Source organism: Drosophila eugracilis, unplaced genomic scaffold (assembly GCF_018153835.1).
Source record: "Drosophila eugracilis isolate 14026-0451.02 unplaced genomic scaffold, ASM1815383v1 contig_534, whole genome shotgun sequence".
In the NCBI taxonomy this organism is placed as follows: domain Eukaryota; kingdom Metazoa; phylum Arthropoda; class Insecta; order Diptera; family Drosophilidae; genus Drosophila; species Drosophila eugracilis.
In genome coordinates, this window is record NW_024573410.1 from 57,255 (window position 1) to 80,256 (window position 23,002).

General features: G+C 39.7%; 1 protein-coding gene across 1 annotated transcript in view; it reads right to left on the minus strand.

The window, feature by feature from the left end:
* LOC108111869 (protein abrupt) overlaps positions 1-20,711 on the minus strand; it is a 46,708-nt gene extending 25,997 nt beyond the window's left edge. Inside the window, 3 exon segments of the mRNA XM_041819300.1 lie at positions 8,393-8,546; positions 19,312-19,553; positions 20,456-20,711. The gene's annotated coding sequence lies outside the window, so the exon portion shown is untranslated.
* Positions 20,712-23,002: the final 2,291 nt, after the last annotated feature.

Genomic DNA, 23,002 nt, shown 5'->3' on the forward strand with positions numbered 1-23,002 from the left:
GCCCTGCGCTATGGAAGATTCGGAATACATTGAATCTTAAGAGAGAGGCGGAACTACCCACTCCACCTGCTCTCGAATTCTTAGCCTGCAATTGGCGCCTGCAGTTGCAGTTGCAGGTTGGTAATTTTTCATGGTTCATGTGGAATTCCGCTGGAAAATCATGTTCACAATTTCCTTGGGTACTCACTCACTCACTCACTCACTGACTCACGTCGTTGACTTGATTAATGATGGGGCTTTTTAAACTCGATTATGGCCATCACTTTTGGCCGTGACTAAGACAATCGCAGTAGGCTGGACCAGCAATGCAAGGGTTAATTGTGCAATGAGTGAGTGGTGTATGATTAAAGTGGTTAGGGGAACTTTACGTTGGCCAAGTTAGTAATGCAAAGATTGTTCAAGGTAAGTAAGTACCATTAGGTAGTATATAATGGTTAGTATATAACCAATACCTAGTAACACCCTCTGCGTGCCTTCGTTTGCGCTAATTTATGAAGTAACCCAAAACAATTTCATCATAACACATTTGCTGGCAATTATTTCGTTTATTGAACAAACATTCGCTTTGCCTCGCACATCGCATAAATCGGTAGGTGTGGGTAGGGGGCAACTGCCACCATGCCACCGCGCCATACAATACAATAACTAACCCGGCCAAGACACAACGAAATAAAACAACAGATAGTTTCCGGCTTGGTAACCGAAAAATATGTAAATGAACACGGGCCAAGGGGCAGGACAAGGGGGCAAAAAAGTCAGCAACAAATACGCTTTTCACATGTAATCAGCAGGATATGTGTGACTGTGTGTGTGTGTGTGTGTTTGTGCAGGACGCAATTGCATTCAGCATGCCACACTTCAAAAATGTTCAACTTTCAAATGGCAGTGGTGCCTAAAAACAAAACATTTCACGATTTGCGTTTTGGCAGGCCAAAAAAGGCCAAAAACCGATGTGTGTGTGTGTATGTGTAATTGAAAGGGGGGTAGGGGGAAGGAAGGCATGTCCTGGGGGGAGTTGAGCGTAACATAATAACAAATAAATGTAAATGATAATGGTAAATAAAAAACGAATTACTAAACAACACACAATCATCCGCAAATACACAGATATCTAGGCATATATACACACCCATCAGGATATATATATATAACGATCCACCATATATATACATATATATGACTGTTCAAACACGCGTATGAAGAAGGGTTGGGGGCAGCGTATCTAGAACTGCGGAAATAACAGCAACAAAGGCTGCTGGCCATGGGCACAATCACAATTTGTACTAACTATTTGAATGCCCCGAAAACTTAAGCCCCGAAGGGTATATCAGACTAAGAGAGCACTTTGTGACAGCAAAAATAAAATAAAATAATATTTTTCTATAGTGATTTTAAACTATTTTCCTTAAGCATAAGACAAGATACAGAAAATGAAAAATCAATAAAAAATATTTGAAAACAAAGTGACTTAAAAACCCATCCAACCTACTACCACTTTCTCGCTTTGTTATTTTTGGTAAATTGATACTCTCCGCCTTGGCAAGTGAACTAAGTTCCTTGGTAAATATTTTAGCCCCTTGCAAACACCACCATTTCCCCTGACATAGACACTCCATCCATCCATCTATCCATTTCTAACTAGGATTCCCAAGGAGCTAGGCAGTCAGGAGGGCGCGTTATGATGATGATTGTTATTTTTACGATTTGCATTTGAGCTGTCAGTGGGAAAATCATTTGAATGTACACAAAGTCCAAAGTACAAGCTTCCTTTGTGAGTGTGTGGTGTTTTTTTATCTGCTTGTTTCTCTCATTATTTTTACAGTTATGTTTATATCGTTTATGACTTCACTTCATTGTTGGGGGGCGTTCGTCCTTATAAGGGGAAAGTGTTTGGGGGAAAGACATAAACCAAACTCACGCATGAACATAAAATCAGGAAATTGAGTTAAATTGGTTTAGGATGAGACAGTTTTCAGGGGTTTACTGTAGTTTGGAATATTACTTCTTAAATATTTTTTAAATTTTCTATTCCCTTTAGCAGTCTGCCTGATTAGTTTTCCTCTGAAATTTCGTTTAAATTTTTGGCACAAAATGTCAAATCGAATTATTTGCGATGTCAACAATGCAATTTCGGCAAGGCCTAATACACCGGCCCTCTTACCTCTCACTCCGCTCTAATTTTAGCCTTGCTTTTTATACACTTTTTTTTTAGAGGGGTTAGGGGCAGGGGCATGTGGCGAGGACCTCGCTCAATGCAGGCAAATTAGTTAAAAACCAATTAAAATCGCTCATCCGCCACGTTGACCAGGCCCACGCCACACGATGATTGCGGGGGAGGTTTTTGCAAGCATACTCGTATATACTTATATATATATATAGCAACTATACATAGGTTTAGCAGATACACATGCACACATAGCCTACACAGCAGGACGAAATATTCTAAAAATCCAAATTAGAATGTCAATAAAATGCCGTTTTTAATGAAATAATTAATTAGATTTTGCACATCAGCAATCTAACACGCATTTGCGGACCAAACGTATCTATGCCTATGCATGTGTGTATCTATGTTTTCTATTTCGAATAAAACCATTTGGTGGGTTTGGTTCGTTAATCGTGAGTGGAGATGTGAAATTCACACGGGGCCAGCCAGCCAGGCCTTTGGTCAGTTCTTTTCAAATTGGCTCAAAGATTATCGAAAAATCTAGTTAAAAATCAGAAATAATTACCAATACTATAGGAGATATAATATATTATATATATACTGCTAAAATAAAATCAAGTTTGAAATTCTGACAATTTCTGTTTGGTTTTGGCATTTTATAACCGATTTATTTGGTTGTATTTTCCAGCAGATTTTTAACCAAAAACTCTCTCACGCTCCCTCTCTAAAACACATATCAAAAACAGATGTATAAATTAGCATACAAACGCAATAGTTGTTGGACACCATTTTGTTTAGAATTTCAAGTTTCCAACGCCACCGCCAGAATTTGCATGCGTTGCTATCTCCATTTTCCTTATTATTCATCATGGTTTTCCCAGCGCGATTTGTTCGATTTTCAATTATTTAAATGGTTTTATTTTCGTTCGCCTCACATACACTCATTTGCATTTCTGGTCACCCCCCCCAGAACGCCCTCCCCCTATCGAGTTGGACACGCATCAAAGTGCCACTCAATGGCACTGGCAAGGAAAAACTAAAACGATAAGAGAAGACGACTCTGCTGGCAGCAGCGACTTTTCCTAATTGCCTCGGAGACTTTAAATTGAGACATGAAATTGAATAATTCAAAATAATTAGCAGGCCAGAAGACAGCCCTCAGTCGCAGTCTCATTCGCAGTCTCAGTCTCAGTCTGGTCTCGTAATTGCATTAATGATTTTGACAAATGACCGTCGCCAAAGTCGCCTTTGACTTTGACGTCAAGTCGCGGCGATGCAGATGAGTGGCCCAACTATATCAGGCCGAAGACTGGGTGTCGAGATGGATCCCAGGGGAATTCATTACATTTAAAGCAAAAATCAATCAAGGTGAGATACACTTTTAGAAAATGTTAGGAAGCTAAACTGGAAAAACATCTTATTTCAGAATGATATCCCTGTTAAGGCAGCATTTAAGCATATTTTCATATCCCATTTAACCCGAAAATCATCCAAAATCATTTTCCCATTTCCCCCTATTCACCTTTAAAGACACCTTCCAACTACCTTCTTTTTCATCTCAGTGCACTCAGCTTAGACAAATCTGCGATCTATTTCATGGATAGACATTGACGGGGCATTCGAAGCCAGCTGCTAATTAAACTAATTGAGTAATTTCAGAAATTCAGAAATTAAATGAGCAAATAAAAATGCCCAAAGACAACAGCAAGCTAAGTCAAATTTTTGAAGCGCAATAATCGCGAACGCAATCGAAACTTAAACCTGAAATGGCCTCTAAAATGGGCTGGTGACGAGGGGCCAGATCCCTCTCAGCCATCCGTCAGATGCGTGAGACCATTACTCATGGATCGCTTTGGGGCGATAAGAGTCAACAGACTGCAATGCGTTTTTATTGGCACCCACTATATATCCCTCTCTACTATATAGTAAGCTCAGGCACAACCTGTCCTAATTAATTTCCAACTTTACCGAAATGGCTCTCTTAATGGGGCGAGTCCACTGGCCGATAGCCATCTCAATGGGCCGCAATTAGCCCGAGGTTGTTATTGTTAGTTGGTAGTAGTTGTTAGTTTCGCATGGCCAAGAAATGTGTGGCCAAAATTTATGCAAATGCCAGTTGAGAGATGCCGTCACTCCGCCAACTTTTCAACTTTCTTTTGACCAACAGAAAAAGATACATAACTAGATATTAGATACAGATACATATGTATAGACAAAATGTCAATGAACTGTCGCCTGGTTAATATTGAAAAATATAAAAACTAAAACGAAGAACTTAAAAGAGAAGAAATTGAAGATGCTGGGACAGAAATTGATCTGCTGGCCGAAAGATTTTGTTAGAAAGAGTGAGTAGCTAAGCTGTGGTATTTGAAATTTACATAAAGTGGCCATAAATTAAATTAGCCAAAGCCAAAGCTGTAGACCAAAGTATCCGCCAGATACAAGAGATGCAGGCCAACAAGCGACCCAGCATCATCATTATTCGAATACAATTAACACAAAGAGAAAGCAACTACGACTGCTGAAGATACAATGGCCGTAAGAATAGCTCAAGATATATATATACTATGTATATACTGGCATTAATTTTCCCTTTGGTATGCCCACCGACTTTCGGTATTGAAAAGCCATAAAAAGTGGAGAAGGAGAGATCACGGCCAGTGGATCGTGCAAGCACAGATACAAATGTATCTCTCGTCGTAGTATCTACATCTTATAACATTTAATTCATTGTTCACTATTTGGCCTTTATGTGTATTATGTATTATGTATTCCATTTTGTAGTTTTCGTTTTCTGACGTCGTGTTTTTATGCTTTTTTTTTCAGCTCTCTTTCAGCCGATTCGATCTCGCGTTGTAAAGTGCTGCGGCTGGCTGGCTGGTTGGATGGTTGGATTGTTGGCCATAATGGAATACGCGTATTGGCCAAGTTGTGCGTGGCGCGTTTGTTGTCATTAAATTTGCGTTTATTTCATTGGTTAACTTGTCTCCTTTTCTATTTTTCTATCTGCCTCTCTCTCTTTCCCTTTTGGCCTCTTTGTTTGGCTTTTATTGTCTCGCGTCTTGTTCGTTTTCAATGTTTTATTTAATGATCGTGTTTACATACTTAGCCCATCTCCCTCGCCCACGGGCCTTAACTAAATTGTTTCTAGATCCGATTCAGATGTGGCCAATTCAATTTTGGCCTCTGGGCTATCAAAATTATTGTTGTTTTTTTTGGGAAATAAACTAGTTTCTAGATTTTATGAAATAGTGTCATTGTTTTAGTTCTTCAATGATTTTAGATACAGTATCTTATATGAAACTTGCTTTTAGAATGGCTAAATATGGAATCATTACTCTGTTTTGAATATCATTCATATCTATCCTATATCTATATATATACTATATATCTTAAACATTAAATCAGCACATTACAAACACCTTCTAACTGCCAAGCTAGAATCTAACCACCAGGAGACACAATCTATTATCGCTTCCTAACCAAAAGTGTCAATCCGATTTTCAGGTCTTGACCGGGATTATCCGGCCAAGCGGCTTGGCTTTGATTGGGTTCGGGGGTCAACTGATGGATGGATCGATATGCGACTGGCGTTGACGGCTGCGGTCAGGTTAATTATAACATTAGCCAACATTAGACAACTGGCCCAACTGGCCAGCCAACGTTTCTCGGCTCGAAGTATCCAATCCAAGTAATCGAAACACACACAGTCCAGCACACACACTCATGATTTGTGAAGCGGAAGGTGTTTGGCATCGCCAGCGACATCGTTTGGCATTATTAGTATCCAAATATACTTTTCCCACACTCGAGGTGGTGTTCACACCGACCGACCAGAGCAACCAACCTTCCCCTCGATGAGATTTCAGGTCCCCCGTCCGGGTTTTTCGATCGGGTTCGGTACTCGTAAATTTCCATATGACATTATTAGGTGGTTCGCTGCTCCTCTCTGGATGCCTCGGCCATGCCATGCCAGCTATTATGTCATAATTTTAGGAAAAAGTGAACCGCTCAACCAAAATAAATTAAAAATTGCTTTCATGCTTGAATTGTTCGGCTGTCAGGGGGAAAGGGAAAACTCAGTGAGTACTCCTCCGGCTGCCTGCGAATCTCAAAGCGAACTTCATTACCGGTCCGTAAGTATTTATAAAAAACATTGTGACATTGCCACGGATCGATCCGTTTGTGCCCCCATCCCTCCTACCCTCTCTCAAAGTGTTTATGGTCGATTGGAAGTTTATAATGGATAATATGTATGACCCCCTTTTTCTGTTCTCTGTTTTCTGTTTTCGAGATTCAAATTTAGAACGAACGAACGGGAGGCGGATGAATGAAGTGCGCAATATTCAATTAAAGTCATTATTATTAGTAATTTCCCTTCGTCAGCAATTGCCATTGATTGTTCGTTAGATCGATCCAGAGATCGAAAGATCTATCTATCCATCGATCGATCGATCCATCTAGAGGTAATCCCATACCCACCCGCACTAATTGATATTCGAGTGCGATAGACTCTCTCGGCCTGCCTGGGGGCCAGCTGCATTTCGTTTGGGGAAGCTAAGGGAGGAGGACGGACACCATACCGGAAAAATTCATCAATTTTCAATTTGTATGTATTAAGGCGAGTGCACCCCCTACCCTTCTCACCCCCTCCTTCTGGGCTTAGCATAATGAGGCATTATGCAAAAATGGCCGAGTATATTTTTTCGCTAATGAAGAGCTGTATTTTCTCTGCTCGTTTGCCTACATACGGACGTCTTTATTAAAAGTAATTAAGTCGTTGTAATTGTCATTTGACGAACTGTCTATTAAGTGGAAAATTTAGTGGAGGAGGGGGAGGCTAAATGAGATTGTTTTGACATCTCCTAGTAAGCCAATTCAATTTTAATCCAAGAAGTAATGACAGTTCAATAGATACTCCTAGGTTACAAATCTGATTTCTATTGGCTTTACAAGTTCCAGTTTCAATATCTTGGCTTAGGAATTGATATTAAAATTCCGAAACTCTAACAACTTGAAGTTGAAAACTACCCCATGGGGTGAATTTTCCCCCTTTGGAAATGAGAATCTTGCCTCATTCCACACTCGCTGGCGTCATTGAAGTAAGTAATAATTGTGTCTAAATTTGTACGCAGACCATTTGAATCTCAATAAAATTTATAGTTATGACGAAAATATCTCCCCCCAGCCCCTCATCACATCTCTGCGCTCTCTGCAGGCGAGCTTTAAAAGCATTTTTGGTTTTGGTTTTTCTACGTTTTGGGTTTTGGGTAGCCAACGCGACCGTATAGAAATTGAACTCAAGTGCAGACAATTGAAGCTCCTCAGAGAGATTTTTGGACTGCGGGTTTTCGCTTTGAGGTTGGCTGGTTTGAGGATAGCTAAGGGGGTACAGCAGGGGTATGGCACCCCTTTTTGATGATGTATATATATGTGTATGTTTGTACATATTTTTGATTTTGATTTCAATTCTCTATTTATATGTCTGTCGTTTGGTTTTTATTTTGTTTTTTTTTTTTGCAAGCGGTTATTAACCAATGCAAAAGTCAGCCGACTGTCGAGTACTCGCGCCATTTGGTTAATTGATTCCATCGTTTGCCTTGCTCCTCCCCCCTAACACCCACCCACCCTTAACCCTCTACAGTCTTGCCTTTATGTTTGACCAATTCGAATGTGAATTTGGATTTTTTATTGTTGCCATAGAGCGATGGACACGAGTAAATCTGTATCGCAGAGTGGTCAGTAGAGAAGGAGTAAGAAGGGGTTACACAGAGAGAAATCTATTTACAGTTAGATTAACAGATTTAATTTAAACTTTTTTCTTGAACCCTGCTTAGATTTCCTCAAAAATATCTCAAAGATATTCAAATATTTCAATTCGATTTAGTAATCTTTTCTCTCTGTGCACTGCCAAGGGGGTGAGCTGTATTTTATAGCAAATAGAGGCACCAAGGGGTGAGGCATTGGGACTTAGAGGAGACTGAGACCGCCACAATTACGCCAAATTAAAAGTAATATTGCGTCGCTCTTTGATTCTATTAAGACTGTTAACCGAAGGGGCAGCGAAAGGGGTGGTGTACAAAAGAGGGAATAGAGAGCAGCCCCGTCGAGGGGGATGCCAACTCGTTCAAATTTAACAACATTAAGAAGCTTTTCAATTGCGCGGCATTCAATTAGCGAATTGATTTGGCCAGTCCACTTAATGGAAATTTGAGTGGTACTCACATGTTGCTGCTGCTGGTTAACGCCGCTGCCGCTGTTCCACAAGATTCCTATGATCTGATTTAGTTTTGCCTCTCTGTTGCAGCTTGCTTCTTTGTAGATGTTGCTGCCTGCAGTTGCTTCTTCGCCCTTCAGCTGCTTGAAATTGACTCAGCCTCTGTAACAAAAGATCGAAAAAAAAACAGTTGACCATTAGAAGATATTTTAAATTGACCCTCGATTCGTTTGGGCCGGCGATAAAAGTGTCAATTGCAATCAGAATTTATTGCCACCTTTCGATGCGTGGCTCAATTCGTTGCATTTAGGATCAAAGCCAATATAGAGATCGACCGACCCAGAGAAATCGAATTCCAGACAGACCCAAAACTCTCTATGTGGGTTACCTGTTTACCTGTTCGTTCAACGGTCTAATTGCACCCACTTAGCACTCACACACACACACTCAGGGGAACTGCAACAATTGCTGTTGAATTTTTGGCCCTTTTGATCTTACCATATATAAATTTCCAGTTTGACAAGGCGGCCTGACCGCCTTTTGTCCTTGTTCTGTACAAACTGAAAAGATCTTAGTTTTTGGAGATCCCTTCTTGGACATGGCAAGTTGGTGCTGCGATTAAGGGTTAGTACCAAACATTACCCCATTTTTGACCCGAAAAAGAGAGCCAACAGAAAAAGAAAAACAATAAGCAAACTAATTACTGATACGCGTGGAAATTTTCAGCAATAACAACATCCAGAAAAAAAGGGTTCGGCCGGTGGTGGAAAATTATGCGCTGCAATTTTTATTGCCTCATTGTTCGTGGCATGTTGCTGCTGCTGCTGTGGGTGCTTTGCATTGTTCCGGCTTTGTTTCTTTGGACATTTTTGGGTTAATGTTAATTACCCGAACTGCTTTCGCACAGAAGAAACCCAAAGCAATTAAAATTTTTATGACGCACTGAGTTATTACTTCAAATCCACAAACTTGAGTAATGGCCACGCCCACGCTTGCTGACCTCACCCCCTCCAAGCCAAAGGACGTGAGAAACTCTCCCAGAAAACAAAACCAAAAAAAAAAAACGCTAAAGAAAAGGAAAACGAACGCCCACAAAACAGAGGGAAAAAGAAGCAAAAAAAAAAGAGGCCAACAGAATTTAGTTTCAAGAACAAGGAGAAGATATTAAAAAGATTTATTGTTTTATGATTTTCCAAGGGGTCACGACCGGGAAAAGTGCAACTGTTACGCTCACGATTTTCTACCTGGGCGGCAGGAGGTCAAAGGTTAATCTCGCTGGCTCGAAGGCTCCGATCGCAAGCCTTGGAATCGAAAATGGTCAGCCAGGTACTAATCTAAAACCTCAGCCACTTGCACTTTCACTGCCTCGAACAGCGGAGTGAAATGCTGTAATTAAACTCTAACTATCAAAATGCAATAAATTATACAGAAAAAAACCCCCTTTCCCTCTTTCCCTACGGCATTTTAACTCATCTGCGACTTATAACTCTCCACATTTCTTTCGTTGATAATTTACATAAAACGATTTTCGGTTAAATCTCAAACCATTCAAGCGGCTGCAAGTGAAAAGATTTCCGAAATCAGATATGTGAAAGTTTATTAATTAGCCAGCAAATGCCAGATCTCCGCGAGAGACCCAAATCGGCGACGTAGTTTGGTGTAGAAACTAACAAAAAACTTAACTAAAACTGGTTAAGGTTATTGGTAAGCTGATATAGTACAGAAGGTGTGGCAGAACTAAACTTTGAGACACAGAATGTGGCTTAAATTTTAGTGTATATTAAGTTAAATCAGTTATTTTATCAATAACATCTCAAAACGAAGTTGGTAGACTATGATCTTGGCTAACAAAGACCTACCTTTGACTAAAATGTAAACTTAACTTCTACTTGAATCCCTTACAGATAATTACAGATATGATTCACCGCTAATTATGCAAATAATGCCCGGTGATTCCTGTGTTTTTTCCTGTGATCATTAATTGAGGGCTGACGTCATTTTAGCCTTAATACAAGCCGAGCAGCAATGCTTGTAATTACTTCTTCTTCCACTACAACCAACAACTAACAAGCCACAAGCCAAAGTTGTTTTTCCCCCGCGCAAGTGGGCGGAAATATCAGGTCCAGAGTGGGGGGTAACAAAGGATTGCATGATTAGGACGCATATCAATTACTGGCTACAAGACTTCTCTCTCTCTAGCCGAGTTACAAGCCAAATGCGATTAACATAAAAGGTCAGCAGGAGCTGCGGGAAAACTAGAGGGGGACCAAAAACCCCAAAAAACAACAACAACAATGGAAAGTGGTTAAAAAAAAGTAGTAATAGGCGTAATAAGAATAATTGGTGATAGGGGGCCTTTCAGGGGGTGTGAGGGAGTCCTGGTGCGTGTTATGGGGTTAGTCCTGTCTAGTAGTTGTTGTTGTTGGAACGCGTTGACTTGTGACCATTTCATAAATACCGTTATAAACAAATTACGACAATAATAACACACTCACACAGCAACAACGTATAGCTGGAAATATGAAATTTATTTTTTATTGCTCACATTTACACATGTCCAAGCAACGCCCTTCGACATAGCCTACCCCCTACCGCCTTTTGACCCTTCTGACCCATCGAACCCACATACATGAAACCCAAAACATAACAACAAAAAAATATGAATTTCTAATGAAATTAACCTCCTGCTAGGCCAGCTCTTCTCGGTGGCGGGGTTAGAGTGTTTATTTGCTGACGGGCCCACAACTATCCAACCATCACAAAAAGCAGGCTGACCAAAGGACAGTTGGACACCAGAAGGAACCTCTGATCCTTACTCCCGAACTATGCACAGAAAGATAGGATTCAATATAGAACCTTAAACTTAGTTTTAGGTTACAGCATTTTTAGCATCTCAAAGGAAAGTTTAAAAACTAAATATCTTTCGGAAATACCCATTCTTCTAACTTTGAAGTATCTTATCTTAATTAACACATATCTAATAGTATGTAAAGCTTAAAAATCTAATGTTATATGTACTTCCCTTAGATTTTTTCACAGTGTACTCCTGCCATTGACCCCTTCACTGTTAACCGCCTTCCTTTCCGTTCGCACATTGTAATTTTTGGTAATAAAAACGTTTTTTACTTCATAATTTTTCGAGAAAAGGCGACTGCATTATAGGGGGTATATTAACCCACCTAGGATAATTGCAGGACTTGGGAAATTACTCAAAACCGAGGTTAAGGTAAGCAGTTGCAGAGGGAGGGGGTTGTAAGCCAGAACAAAGTTAAATTTGGCATAAAGCATCGAAATACTTGGAAGCGTTTATTTATGCGCATTGTGAATCACCTTCGGCAGATGGCCAAAAAAGAAAGAAGAATCTTAGCCAGGAAAAGAAGTCGGAGCAGCGGCAACTGTCCAGTTAAGCTTAAGTGGGTATTAATTTCTCCCCAGTGACGGGACGTCCTTGCCCCCGCACCACATTCCATTGACCCAACTGCCCATCTCCACCTTCTTACAACCAAAACAAGCGATTGCATTACCGCAAAACTTTGTGCCCAAGAAGGGGGAAGGAGCGGTAGATGAGGTAGGGAGGTAAGCAGTTAGTCACAAATACAATCGCGTAATTAATTAAGCGCGTCAGCTGGACACTGACCGCCGTTAGGGGATGGGGCATGAGGGGCAGGAAGCCCATAATGAAAGGATAAATACAGTGGAGTCAATACAATATTTTCCAAGTAAATCGAATACTTTTGTTATTACATTTAGGTGCATTGTAACTACCAAAATGTATGAACAAAGTAATGAAAAACTAAAAATAAACAAAACTATAGATAAATGATTTACTAATTCAAAATTATGAAAGAAAATAGAGTTATGGCCCACTGTCCAGAGTGGATGAACCCATGCTGGGCGGCAGTGCTTAACCCAAGACACACGCATTGTTGACCGGATGGATTGAATGTGGAATCGCAGTGGGACGGTTTGGAATCGGTGGAAACTCAGCAAACACACCTCAAATCGCGTTTTGTCCTTTATCAGGTAATTCACTTTTTAACTTGCTCTTCGCCTTTTATTCTGTAATTCCACTCCGAAGCCTCATTCTTTTTCTCCTCCAGCTCTCGTTTTTGTTTTTGTTTTTTTTTTTTTTTGTAATTGTTTGCCATTAATTACAGCAAAAGCAACAACAACAACGAAAGCAATAACGAGAGGCAACAAAGTCGCGCAAATATTTCCGCCTTAACCTCACTTCTCCTCACTTGGCTGGGCTGGTTGTTAATTTTATTTATAAGTCCGCATGACACACCTTCCTTTCAGTTCGATTTACGATCCGTGCATTAACGGTTAATGGCAGAGTCTGGTTTTTTCTTGCTGCTGCTGCTGTTGTCTCTTTTTCGCACCTCTATCCCTGCCCCTTTGCAGGCTTAAAACAATTGGCATTTGGCCATTTAATTGCAATCGTTGATGGCATTAGAACTTGCCCAAATATGATTTCCGTTTCCGGTTATTGCCTATTGCCCCCTTTCTTGTCACCACCACCACCCCTTTGCCAAAAGATATCATCGAGCAGGTTCGATGCAACACGAAGCTCTCGAAGATTCGTTTCAAACTCGAACCGAAGTTACCGAATGCCCATAGAACGAGATGGGACGAGTTGGGGTAAGAAAGAGAGCCACGCACTCATATTCATATTCATTCATGTGGTTGTTCGCTCGCCAGCCGGCAAAACGGCAAGAAAAACAATAACAAACCCCAGCTGAGAAAATCGGGGGGTTTCGGTTTGAAAACCTAAGAGAAACCCCAAAGAGATGGAGCCACCAAGAGCGCAATTCCCAGACTGCAGTCTCAAGTTGCACCAACACCAGCAGCAACAGCAACAACACCAAAACCAAAACCCACATTGAAGAAGAATACCCATAGAAGGCCAGTCCGAGTGGCGACTTCTTTGTGGAAAGGGCTCAAAAGGGCTGAAACGTCTTTTATTTATTGCAGCTTCGATTCTGCCATAGAGGTTGGGTTGAGGATTCGGGGGTGCAGTGGTTATGCCATCATCTAAGGCAACTTTCTGCAAGATGGTGTGTGGGCTAGCCAAGGCTCTACAGTGGTCTCTTTAAAACTTGAAAACTTTATAAAAACTTTCTTAATAACAAAGAGTTCTGAAAAATCAAATACTTTTAATTTGGTTTTTGAAGTTATTGATAATTTAGAAAATCGAAGACTGAACAGATCTCATTTTCCAGCGACCACTGTATCCTTTGGGTGTGTGCAATCTTAAGCAGTATTTTCGTTGTTTGCTTTTAACCAAGTTGGCGCTTGGCTCGCGGCCAAATCGAGAAATCAAATCAATAATTTGGCTGTGTGGCAAGAACAGCGGAGAATTGGGAAAAGTCTGCCAAAGAACTGCATTTGCGGCACGTTGCACAGGGCTATTACCTCCGCCTCCCAGTTTGTGCCACCAAAACAGACGACATCGTCATCATCTCGTCATCGTCATCATCGCCATGGGGTTTCCCCGATTTGTCCTGTCTACGAAAACGCTTTCACACAAGAACAACAATCGCGAACAGCGAAATCAAAAGAAAATCCGCAAGCATAAAAATCAAATAAAGCTGGGGGCCAAAGCGACCATGAAAAAAGGGAAAAGTGGTGTAGGGTGAGAGAGCGAGGTTGGCGGTAAATGGGGAAAGCAGGAGAGACACTGGGGAAAACGCACACGATGAAATGGGCGAGTCAGCGATGACACGTGCTTTTTTGCAGCTGTTTTTCGTGGAAAACTCGCAACTGTGCGAAAAAAAGGACAAAAACAAAAATCGCAAAAGCAACGCACAAACACACACACACATAATATTCGTTAAAAAAAGCGAAGCAAGAGGAAGATGAAACTGAATCGCGAATATTCACAGCCGACGACAGCCGAAGGCGATTCGAGGCCGTCAACTGCAGCAGCGGAAAAAGGATTAACAACGGGCCAAGGGTCAGGGGGGCAGTGCAAAAATCGGAGCAAAGAGAGCAGCGAAGAGTGCACAGTATCAAACGACAAGAGTCGCATCGTTTGAATGTATTAGTTTGCCCGCAAAGTGTGAGTGCAAAAGACAAGCAGCCTGCAGGTGGCTACCGATTTGTTGCCTTCTTTGTAGCCACAGTGGGAACTCCATAAGTTCAAATTAAAAAACATATTCAATAGTTTAATTTTATAATAAAACGTTTTCTATAATTTTTCTCAAGAGGAGTTAAAACTGATAAGATGTACATTTTTTGATATTCTACAAAAAATTACATCTTGTTAGTGATTACTGTACATTTGTATCCTTTGGTATTTGTGCTTTTGTAGGTGTTCGTATGCTTGTATGCATGCAGAAGGCAGAGGGATCCAGAAGGGGGAAATGAGACAGACAAACAGACTTTCAGAGGCCAGACAACCACAACAACAACAACACCGCAGTCTTTTTGGCGCGTGACGTCGAATATTCGAAGCCGGACGGAACGGAACGGAACGTCGTTCCATGGCAGATGGCAAATTGCATTATTATGCGAGTGTCTGCAATCTGCACAACCAGAACAACAACAACAACAGCAGCAACGACAGAAGCAACATCAACACAAAAACAAAGTGCAACAAAATAGGGAAAAAAACAACAAACAATATTTGGACGCTGCATCCATTGGCATCGGTCCCTGAATCGGAATCGGAATAAGAATCGGAAAGTCTCGCTTCGGTTTTCCATCGTTCGGTCGATTAGAAATGTAGGAGTGGCAATGGTGGCCTGGGTGCTTTCGGTGGCGATGGGTCATTTTTGCAGGGATTACATTTCGTTTTGTTCAAAAATTAATAGAATTTCATAAGCTTTTTCGGTTGCGTCGCTGTCTCTTTCTCTTTTTCTAGTTTGCTCTCTGTCCTTCGAATAAGCCTGTCTCGCTTACTCATTGCAGCACTCTCTATCATCTATGTAGCTATCTCTTACGCTCTCTATTTGCCGGCTCACTCTTTCAAATGTTAATTTGAATTTTTATTAGGTTTTAGGCATGCATTGTTGTTGTTGCTTCTGCCTTTCCACTGCTGTTGTCATGCATTTTATTTTCACTTAAAACTGCAATTGTTGGGGGGCCTTTGTTGTTGCTGCTTTTGGGGGGCCTCAGTCACTGTCGGTGCCTCTGCCGGCGTCGCTGCTGTCATCGTTGAAAGTGCGACTGCGTTAGAAAATTGTATTTGATAATACTAAACACACGGACAGCACACTCTGCTATAGTCGCAAACATATAGAAATCGCTTTTTTTAGGTCGTGGGCTGGGCAGAAACGAAATGGGCAAAATAACTCAAACTGCCGTTGTACTTTTCGTTACGTTACGTTCTCTTAATACTTAAAGTTCGGCTACGTTACGAGTCCTTAGGGTGCTGGGAAATCAAGAAATAGTTGATTCTTAAGCACTGAAGATAAGTGTCTTGCAATTAGACTTTGGAAGCCACAAAAATCTTTAAAGATTTTTCGGTCAGTTTTAGTTTTAGGAGATCTTAAACTTGAAATTTGGTTTCTTGAACTGGGCATCTTTCTTTATAGATTTTTCAGTTTCTGTCGTATGACTTAAAGCTTCAATTTATAATTAACCACGATCAAAACATCAAAAGCAATAAAAGCATTTTAATTTAAATTTAATATATGACAAAGCTTCCTCTTTAAAAAACTTGTTTTACGCAGTAGGAAATAGAGATACCTATTAAAACTTTATTACGTTTAATAGAATACGTATTTTAAAAACGGCATTAAATTGGTTTTCATATTTTGAATAATAAACTTTTTTACAAGTAAAAACTCACTATTTGATGTAAATTAAATATACAAAAGAACAGTCTGTTTTCTATGCTTCTTCAAGTATGTATTTCCGAGTGACCACTGTAAGGCACCCCCTAAAAACGCAAATGTTTACGTTGGCTTACGTTTTGAAAAGGTGTCGTTATAAGGTTCTCGAAGAATAACGGCAAATATTATGATGAGAGTATTTGTACAAATCGATGTAGCTATGAATATTCCGCTTAAATCCTTTGCTCCTGCAATAATATTTTTGAAGGATATATTTTTTCTGTTTTTTTGTTATTTTTTGATGATTTTACATGGCAGGTAGCTTTGAGAAAGTGCCACATCATTTTCATTTTCCCTGCACTTTCCGTGCACTTCTGTGAGCGATTTACTGATTTTGTGATTTTCTGATTTTGTGCCAACTCATGTGGCAATCGCGACTTTGGGCCAAGGCGCCGTCGGCGAGTGAGAAAGGCAACCATTGAACGAAATGGCCAAGTCCTCAGAGAGTCCTTTTCGGGCATTCCTTTGTTTCTTGGCCCGCTCCCTTTGGCCTTTCTTTTCGAGCGGAACTTCAATTACACATTTGCTCACATGCGAAAAAGTGAAAAGTCACTGGCCTGTCATGGCCCGCAAATCCAAATCTCATCTACCGACGGCATTTTTTTAGGGCCCTTTCAATCCCCTTCCCACCCCACAATTTTTACTGCCCATCATTGCATATCAGGCGGACTCTTGGCCACTTTGAAATCTCTTTTCATTTTTGATTGGAATTGTTGTCGTCCCGTTTGTGCGGGTCCTTGGCTAATGGCGATGGGCCATTTTATACCCTTTTTCGCAGGCAATAAAAACATTTTCCTCGTTTTTTTTTCGGCCACAAAATAATGAATAATATGAAGAAAAATACTTGCCCGCTCTCGGTTTTTCTTCATTTTTTGGTTCTGCCTTCTTGTGGAAAACAGAAAACGCATTAAGTGCGCGGTTTCCATTGTTTATAACATTTTTGCCACCCCACTGGAAAAAAACGGAGGCCAAGGGATAATTAAGAATGCTTATTTATCTAGAACGCAGTCACGGCGCCGATTGTCCAGCTCCCTTCCCAAATTTTCTGACCGCAGGGGGGCAGGAACCCCATGAAAAGGTTCGTAAAAAGCCAAAAAAAAACTTTTATTTTTTATGATAAATTATAAGGAGTGTGAGGGCAGAGGGGTTCTAGAAGGGGAACAGGGAATGAAAGGATGCGGAGAAGACGGCGCCAAGCAAAGGTCATTCGGAAGCTAAGTAGAGAAAGGAGGACGAGGCTGGAGGACTGATTTGAGACATGATGAAATGAAACGGAAATGATGGCTAAATGTACTTTTTTTCAACACTTTTTTAAGAATTAAACTTAAAAATAAAGGATAATGGATATTCCGAAAATATCATTAAATGTTACAAAATTAATATTATATTAAGTCAAATCCAAATGGGTCATAACGTAACACGTATTTATGATTCTAAACTAACCAATCGATTATTTTTCTTTAATGATATTTAAGGGCCTTAAAACTTAAGTCAAAGGTCACCTGTTCTTAGACACATTACCTCTCCACTAGCGACCCACAAGAGTTCAGCCTGCAAATGGTCATTCGGCTTCTGCCAAAGATTTTCTCCGCTAATTAGCCGGGGCCGAAAGTTGGCGAGTTGAAAATTACCCAACGTGAAAAAATCTTAGAAACCGAGCTGGAACTGGAATCGATGCCGGTGGGCAGCAGCAGCAGCTACAGCTACAGCGGCAGCGCACACGCAAATCACTTGTTTTTATGTAATTAACTGCTCAGCCCCGCCAACCCCCTTTGGAGATTTTGTACCCCGAAGGTTAACGGAGATTTGGCCTGGGCCTTAGTCCGGGTAATTAACCAAAAACCGATCGCTTCTTACTTTGTGTTTTTTTATTTTTGGCATAATTTCCAGCTTGGCGTTTTGCGTTTTTGGCTTGTAAATCTTTGTTAACTTGGTTTAGGTGTTAGTGGTTGGTCTTGGTTTCTCAACCGTTCAATGACCGATAAAATTGCCTCAACCATCGCGACCAACTCGACCGATGCCTTTTAGCGGGCTATTGATTATTAATATTTTGTATTTCTTTCTTTCTAGCCTTTTTCTGGTTAGTTGTCTTCCCAACACACACATTTTTTACCATTTGCTGTAATTACAGCGACGCGTTAATTGTTCGCCTCCTCTCTGCACTCGGCATTCCCCTTTTTGTTTCCCAGCATCCCCATGTTGCCACACATCTATTTGTGTTTGTTTTCAACGCCGGTGAAAAAACAGCGAGGCGAGGAATCTACACTTACGCGGTGGTTTCAGGTATCGAAGACCCCCCAACTCCGAATCGAAAATCCAGGCAAGTTCATTAGCTGCTATTACCATTATTGGCCATACTGCTATGCTGCTGCCACTGCCTCGCATAAGTTGGCAATTACTGCACAAAATTCCCCCCGAAAACATTTTCCAACACAAAATCTAAAAGATTCATTTATCAAATCGGAAGAGGACACACCATTTGGTGGGGACTGTCCTCAACGACCGCCACACCAATCATAAAAAGTATCTTAAAATTTTTCAAAAGATTCACACATTTTGGTTTGCTAGTTTTTGAGTTTTTTTCAAAATGTTAACGCCTTTTGTAAGTCAGTTTTTTCTGTAAGCCATTAACTTGGCTTTACGATCACCCAGAGAGATCGCAAATAAAGATCATGGTCATAAAAGATTTGTTAACCTAAATCAGTTTATGTTAAACAAAATCAAAGACTGAAACACAGGGCCATTTAAGAGCTAAACAAGCGAGAAAGTTCTAGTTTACTGTATTTTTATTGCGATTTGAACTAGTTAATATGGAAAATGATTTGGCTTTGATTTAAAGTAATTAAGATGGAGGTAAGTTATCTTTTTGATGACAAAGTTTTGATATTCTCATTTTAATATATGCTTTTCAAAATAAGTTATAAAAAACTTATTCTAAAAAAAGTTTCTGTTTTAATTCAGAACCGAGAAATATCCCTTAGCTTATGTTAAAAAAGAGTTCACTTTACCGTAAAAAGTGTTTTACCCAAGTTTATCAAAAAGTGTTGAATAAATGAAAGGGTTAAAATAAATATTTTTCCGAAACTTACCAACTTTACTGTTGTTTCTTCCAATTTTCTTGGAATTTCCCAATGATTGCAGAAGAGCGTCGCTGATTTTGCTGATGCTTTGGCGCAATTGTAAAAATTTGAACACTTTTGAAACACTGATGGTTATTTTCCAAGGATTTCCCTTTATGAATTCGTTTTGTTTGTTTTTTTTTATCTGGGACTTTTAGCACTATTTTGGTTAGCCGATTTAGAATTTAGTTTGATTATTTAACACTGCACAACTGCAATAACAACAAGAATAAATAAATGAGAATCAAGGGCAAAAACAGAAAGCGTTTTCTCCTGGATTTTCCGAGAAGCCGAGAAATAGAAGAAAGACGCCACAACAAGGAGAAGAAGAAGAAGTCGTCGCGCTGCACTTGCGTTTTCTGTTTTTTTCTCTTGCTTTTTTCGCAGCAAGTTTCGTGTTCTGGTTTTTTTTTCTGATTCTGATTGTGATTGTGAATCTGGTTCTGTGTGAATTTCGTTTTTATTAATAAAATGCACAACTTCCGTTATTAATTTTGCAACGACAACAATTGAGGCATGTGTGTGTGTACGCTTGTGTGTGTGTTTGTGACAAGCGCTGACAGGCAGGCGAAAAGCAAAAGCAAAGGCAACAAAGTGACGAGCATGAGCGTGTGTGTCGCCTAGGAAAAGCGAAAAGGAAACAAAAACAACATAACAAAAGAGCTAGAAAAAAATAGGGGCGGTGGGCGGCAAATCGAACGGGACAACCTGTCCGCTTTTTTTTCCCGCCGCTCTCCTTTATTTTGTGTTGTTTTTTTAACGCCCCCCTTTACTTCTGCGATTTCGCTCCTGTGCACGCGACTCGCTCCGTCTCGCTCTTTTGTTGGCGTTTTTTTTGTCGCTGTAGCTGCATTCATTCATAAAAATCAGGTTGTAAAAAAAGAACAACAACAACAGCAGCAGCAGCAAAAAAAATCGACTGGGATTTTATTTATTTATTTATGCCAATTTGCCGACGCGTTGCCGTTGCAATTTTGTTTTAGTTTTTCACTGGAAACTAGAATTTCACAAATTTTTAAGGAAAATAGTTAACACAGTTTGTTTTGGTTTGTTTTTTTTTAAAGTGTTTTTATGTTTGTTCCTTTTTTTTATCCAGTATTTATTTGATATTAACTTTGGTCTTATTGCAGTTTTGATAGTTTACTACCAAGCCATCAAAACATTGTGAAAATCACAAAAAATATTATAATTTAAGTGTTTTGTTATTTTTTTAATTGAAATATATATTTTTTTATTTTCAGTTTGTTTTTAATTTATAATTAATAACAAGAGTTTATTCAGCAGCAATTGCTGTTTTAATTTGTATCTTAATCTTGTATTTTAGCCGCACTTGAACCACGACACTTGCTGCCCGACTGATTTCTGAAAACTACGCGTAATAAGAGTCAAATCCGACGCCTTCGCCAGCTCCAAGTTCGAAGTTCCATGCGCGATGTTCGATGTCCGTTGTTTGGTGTTGCCTGGCAAACATGTTGTGTGCAACGCGTTCTTAGCCCCCTGCCCAAATGGTCCAACTCACACACACACTCATGCGAACATCGTTCGGACTATTATCTAAGCCATACAATCAGATTGTGTTTACTTTTCCAACCGGGCAAAGTGGCAAGGTGAAGACTGCAGAGAGTCCGGGAAGAAAGAAAGCCAACCAGCGTCGACCAATTGAATTGCAGAATTGCTCAAAAGTGTTTTTGGTAAGAAGAAGGCTAATATAAGAAGAAAAAGAAGAGAGGAGCAGTCTGAGTTTTTTGATTCATTGGGTGCTAAGTGCCAGAAAATGTGCCTCCTCTTATAAATTATAGTTACCATAAATAAAAACGCGTTTAATCGAAATAACTTATACGCCGTTTGACCTTGTTTATGTTTATTTTTATAAGGTAATAGGGAAAAAAGGATAAAATCTTTGATTTTTAAACTATGATGGCATCTTTATTAAAAGTTTCAAGAAAATATATTTCTTAAAAAGGAATTAAGGATAATGTTAAAATGAAATGATTAGTTTTAAAATTCTAAAGAAAGTTGGTTTTAAAAATGTTTTCCTAGCCTATTCTAAAAGTCATTGGAATGCCCAGTAGTTGGCACGCGGATTGCCATAAATCATTTGAACTCGTTTGAAAATGCAATAGAAATGACGCAACTGAGGAAAAATGTTCATTTGTAGCACAAAGGTGGGAATTAGATCAGTACTTAAAAGCGGATTTAAATGAGTAATTTCAATGCCTAATTTACATTACGGTTATCAGTATGTTAAAGGGAAACCGTATAGTTATTAGTTATTTTTAATATATTTTCTCATAACAGAAAAATCCTCATAATTTCCTTTCGTTATACTTATATTCATGCCAAAACAATAATTCTAAAATCTGAGACAGTTTTCATATAGATATACCTCACCATAATCTTTCCCTTCCTCAGATTTCCCACTTTCACAGTAGTCTCGCCCCTGCAGGAAGTCATTAAGCTGCCTAAGGCTGGGAATAAATAAAGTTTTCCCACCCACTTCGGCAGCCCATAGCAAAGCTATATAAGGTGCCACCCCGCGGCAGATGCAACTTTATTAAAGTCGACAAAAACAAAATAAATTTACGTGTAAAAACACTTCAAATGCGAGAACATCGAAATTGTCGCAGCAGCAGCCAGCCAGCCCAATGATGATCTTCAGATGCAACGATCTGTGGATGCAACAAACTGTGGATGCAACGGTAGATGATACCAAAAATGGAGCACAGAAGTTGGTGGCATGCGGTGGCTAATGTATCTAATAGATACAAGACAGCATGTCAAATGCAGCCATTGAAGCAAGGTATGAAATTGGATGGGTGGCGAGGGGTGTTCTTGAACAATATGCAATCTCGCACTGAGAGAAAAGTTAATGTATATCTTTGGTTATATCTTAGTAGAAACTAAAACAGGGATTATTACCAGTTTTGATTAGTGAATAAGAGGTAAAAGTTTTTATTAGGCCCAAAGATAATGCAAGAGAAGGAGAATTTTATCATTTCATAAGGAAATCTATTAGTAAGATATTATTTTGATTCCTTATTTATAGTACTTAGAGTCATCATAGTACCATAGTTTAATTATAACCAAAATATCTTTATTTAGAAGTGTTAATCATTCAATCTCTTCTTCTCCCAGTGTAAAGGGGAGTTTCTCTCCTCTCTCCACTTTTATCTCCACCTCAGCCCCAGGTCTGGCCCCACCTCGGCCACATTCTCTTCGCTCCTCGTGCTTCTCTAATTAACATTGGGATTGTAGTACGCTTTTAATTTATATCTTATTGATGCCGGCGACATTTGTATTTATTTTTACCCAGAGACCCTCTCGATATATATATATATAAACTATATCCAACAGGGGGAGGCTGGGTAGGTACTGTCCAAAATTCACTTCCCAAATCTATGTTTCCTCTCCTATGTGTGTACGTGTGGAATGTTATTTTTATCGAGAGTCAACGAGAACAAAATGAAAATTGTGGAAAGCTAAAATTTATATGGAATAGGTGTCGCATCTTGATATTTTGGGTATAATTATTGTTAATATTTCTTGCTGCCGCTCTCTCTCTCAGTTCGTTTTCCTTTCCTTTGTTGTTGTTTTTTTATATCTATACTCTAATTAAAATATTCGGTTGTTTTGCGCTTGATATATCTGCCTTTAGATATAG